Here is a 4,961-nt window from a genome sequence, read left to right on the forward strand (position 1 = left end):
TTAATATATATATATATATCTATCTCTCTCTCACTGGGGAAATCTACAGACCACATAGCCACATTGGGAAATGCATACTGTATGTTTATTGGGTTACAGTGTAGATATCTATTTTTTATAAAGTGCTTATTTTCAACTTCACAAAATATATGCATCCAGCTCTATCAATATTTTTGAAGTTGATTGTAGCCTATTACGCTTTTTTTCTTTTTTTTTTTTTTTAGTTTGGGCTCTTTTATTTGCTTTTTATGCTAATTTGAATAAAAACGTTTACTTAATGTGTGTATTGTTAAGACTTTTTCATTTAATTAAGATCCCCCCCCCCATTTTCAGTCTTATTAACCATTTCACATGAAATGAAATAACCAAAGACATAAAAATGTGTTTTTTGTTAAGGGTTTTGATGCATAAAGCGTTGGTACCTCTGCTGCACACAGAAAGGAAAGAGTGCGCCTCAGCAAGGCTAACAGCAGAATGACAGTGCTGCTTTCACTTTTATCAAGTTAGCTGGAGACTTTTGGTGTAACAGGAAACAGATTCAGTGTTTATTCTAAACATTAAGAATAAGGGAAAATCTTTACTGTGTTTCATGTTGGTCCCAGAGGGGACGTTGGTGCTATGAATGCAGCTTTCTGTGTTGCTACTACTGAGTATATCTTGATTAGAAATTTGCTTTCCGGATTATAGTTGATATGAAACCAAGTATAACTGTTTAAGGGGCAACAGAATATTTAATTTAAAAAATGCTGCTCAAAATGTGGTGAATAGTGTTTTTCAGTAGTTTTGTTTTTTTTCTGTGTAGTTTGTTACCAATGCTTTGGGTTTTTTTTTTTTTTTTTTCATTTTTCTTTTTAATCCTTATTTTTACTTTAGTCTTTATTACTGTTGATGTTTAATTTAGTTATTTTTTAAATAATATGCTGAGTTCTTTTTTTTGTTTTGTTTCATTTCTCTTGGTAGCATGATTAAACACGTTCAGAGTAGGTATTGCAATACAGACAGAACTTTTGAGTTGATTCTCTCATATATACTCACCAGCTGCGTTATTGTGTTGCTTATATCTAACCAGCCATTCATATGTCATCACACCGAATGCATTAGGCAGGTAAACATAGTCAAGGCAACTTTCTGAAATACAAACCGGACAACAGAATAGGGAAGAAAAAAGATTTAAGTGACTTTGTGGTTGTTGGGTGTCAGGCTGGTAAGTAGTTTGGAAACTGCTGATCTACTAGGATTTTTCCACACAACCATGTCTAGGGGTTTACAGAGAAAGGTTCGAAAATATCCAGAAATCTGGATTAAAAATGTCTGGTTAATGTCAGAGGACAATGGCCTGGCTGGTAGTAGAAGAATATCTCTAAAGGCACCGCGCACTGATTTTTAAAGCAAATAGGCTGCAGCAGTAGACTACCACCAGATATTATTCTTGTCAGCTAAAGACAGAAAACTAAGGCTGCAATTCACACAGGAAAAGGGAATCCACCAAAGCACTAGCATGTACCTAATAAAGTGGCCCGTGTATTTAGACTTCCAAGTCTCAATGAATATTTGTATGGAACGCCAGGACTGCCATAATGAATTACTTAAATACACCATTAAATAATTAATTAAATGTGGCAATAATTAATTAAAATGGGAATTAATTAATTAAATAAATAGTTATGACACATGTAATTAATTAATTATTGACACATTTAATTAATTATGTATTTCATATTTTAATTAATTATTGACACATTTAATTAATTAATTATTGACACATTTAATTAATTATTTATGTATTTCACATTTTAATTAATTATTGACACATTTAATTAATTATTTCATGATATATTTATTTATTTCATTTTGGCAGTCCTGGCGCCTGGCTCTCATCATGAATTAATTTTATCTGTCAGACTCACCCATCAAACTCACGGGCGGGGTTAACGCTGCCCATGCAGCTTCTCTAACATTTGATTGGTTGCCGTGCAATGTAAGTCAAAACAGGTCGATCGTAGATAATCGATTGCTTCTGTAGACTTGAGGCAGCCAGGTATCCCAGAATGCGTTTCAAATCACAGGCAGCAATGGTGGTGGTGTAGTTTTAAAATACCCCGTTTTTCTGTCACCAACTACACGCGAATGTCGCGCTGTAATCTTCACATGTCTGGTCAGGTTGTCAACATAGAACATGTTTGCAAAAGTGCTCAGATGTTTTCAGAGATTTCAGTAGCTCTGCTAACAGTCAGCATGCAGAGTGCACCGAGGGGGTTACGTCAACCGGTTTGTTTACATATTCCACTCTCCGTGTTCCACATGTTGCATTCGCAGATTGGCATTTTCACCGAACGATCGTCTCTTTCCGCCTGGTCTTGTGTCTCTGTGCTTCTGTAACATAAAGAACGAGCTGACATGTTTCTCAGGACACCAGCGATCAGCTCAGCAGGCCCTCAGTTTACCTGCATGCGTCCTCCTCACCTGTCAGCTGTTTAACACCTGCTGCTAATTCAAGAAACACGCCCACGTTACCTGGTGATAGTCACAGTTTAACTGGGCAGCCGGTGCTTGATATAACGCAATGTCAGCGCATTTTTCTGCACAACATAAGTAAATATAGTATTTTTCCCGAGCGCAGAGCTGCTGGAGCTTGTTTCCTTACAGAGGACTTTATAGGCGAAGCCACTTTATCGGCAGCTGATGTCCAATTACCTGCACACAGCTTTGAAACCTCACCTGAGTTTTAGCTCTCAGTGGTTAAACGCTGGACTTAATTCACTCAGGTTTTGTCTGTCTGGTCACGTTTACTTCGCTGTTTTATTTACAACTGAGCAAATCGGTTTGGCTCAAATTAAAGTTATGTTTCATAACTGCAGAGTTTTACAGACGTTTAATGTTCACTGGCACATGTGTTAGACTGAACTATTCGCTTTTCTTTATCTGGTGTGTTTCGGATTTAACAGTGAATTTTGAGATTAAACTGACTTTTAAAATGTTTTTATACAAAGAGGAAAGAGAAGGTGCATTTCCACCGAGAGGAGCAGAGTTTGCAACAGCATGTTCAAGATGAAGACTGCAACCTGGACAGAAATATTATATCATCTGTTTTTAATAGTTATTTAACTATATTCTAAGCACCAGCTATGTTAGAATTTTTAGAGTTTACTTAACTAAAAATAAATGAGCTTAACATATAATTTGTGTGATTTCTCTCTCTCTCTCTCTCTCTCTCTCTTTTTTTTTTTTTTTTGCTTTTCGGTCATGTTATGTTTAACTGTAAAAGGTTTGTTACAAACTATGAAACACATCGTGCAGACTTCTGGATGTTAGAAGAAAACTAATACTGCTCATGAATGAGACTAAAGGCAGGAAGGTGTCCTTTAAAACTAAACATGTTAATAGGACCTCCCTATTTATATCGTAGTTTATGATATAGCACGTGTATTTCAGTAATAGCCTACTGATTTCAGCAGCTCACATGGGCGTTATCTGTGATACTCCTTAACTATAATTTATCCAAGTTAACGTCAGTTAACCATTCAGACAGTTCTTTTGCAATGAAAAACATAAACACCCATGCTGCGTAATGTTTACATTATAGCTGCTTATGCAGTAACCATGGTAACCACGGACTCTGAGCGGCTGGATCGACGGAGGTCAGACAACAATTTTACATGTATGATCTTAAAACAGGACACAGCCAATATCCGTGCTGGCCTCATATCAAATGTGACCGCAGACTGAGTCTATGTTTGATGTTTGCTTTATATCTAATCTTCCTCTCAAACATTTAAACAACAGCGAGTCTGCAGCTGAGGGAATACAAACTCAAATTGTCGGAACAGGTTCGATCGTGGATTCATTTGGTGATTTATTAAATGTATAACTGTTATTCTAATCTGCTGCTGAGTCTCTTACACTGATGAAAATGCAGATAACACAGATCACGAACATCTGTTCAACCAATCACTTTCATTCCACTTTGATCTGCGACAAACTGACGGTTCATCTCTGTTACAGTGTTGCGTTAGACTGCTATAATTTTGTGTTCTTTATGCTGTAGATTTTCACGTCTATGGAATAGTTGGCAGTATTAAGGATGCTTTTCTGTAAAATCATATTGATATGACCCGTGACATATTCGTAGATGACAGTTAGATAGTCAGCTGGGAAACTCTGTGTTAACTCAGAGATCTGAAGATATCGTGGAGAGATGCTGACCTCGCTCCGTGGTGTACAGGTCACCCTCATGATTAATATTCACAATAAAAATATTAGCCGAACATCATGAAGTCTGTATGTGTTTCATAGTGTAGAACAACCTTTGTACAGTTAAAGCCAGCAGTTACTACATGACGGAAACACCAACGTTTTCTCTTTTATGCGTTTATACGCAGGTCACGCTGATTACTGAACAGAAACCCAAAGATCAGCTGTTAATCGAATTTATTTGCTCTCTCTCCTCCTTAAACATGTTTTTAATGTTAGTTATAATTCAGAATTGGCGACTGAAACACGTAGGACACATACGAACATCAGGAAATAACACCCCGATAAATATAACCTCAGTAAAATAAGTCAGTGTCAGCGGGGGTTATTACAGCTGTGTACCGGGGCCTGCGCTTTGTCGGCGGTAACAACAGCTCGATTGCTTGCGAGTCGAGCGGGTCTATCCCACGCTTTGCCGTGAGACTGGGCAGACATCTCCGAAATCATCGAAGCACTTTTGCAAAGAGGCTGTATCTTGACAAACCGATCAGACATATGAAGATTAAACCACTACATTCTCGGCTAAAAAAATATTAAAACGGTATTTGGTGACACACAAACAGGGTTTTTCAAAGTTCAGTTCTGCCGGTTGTTGTGGGCTAAAAACAATGGCCACCAGGCCAAAGCAATGGTTTTGAGTCGATCAGCGTTAACCCCGCCCCCTGAGTTTGATGGGTGAGGCTGACAGATAAAATTAATTCATGATGAGA

This window comes from Oreochromis niloticus, linkage group LG18, assembly GCF_001858045.2.
Source record: "Oreochromis niloticus isolate F11D_XX linkage group LG18, O_niloticus_UMD_NMBU, whole genome shotgun sequence".
Lineage (NCBI taxonomy): Eukaryota > Metazoa > Chordata > Actinopteri > Cichliformes > Cichlidae > Oreochromis > Oreochromis niloticus.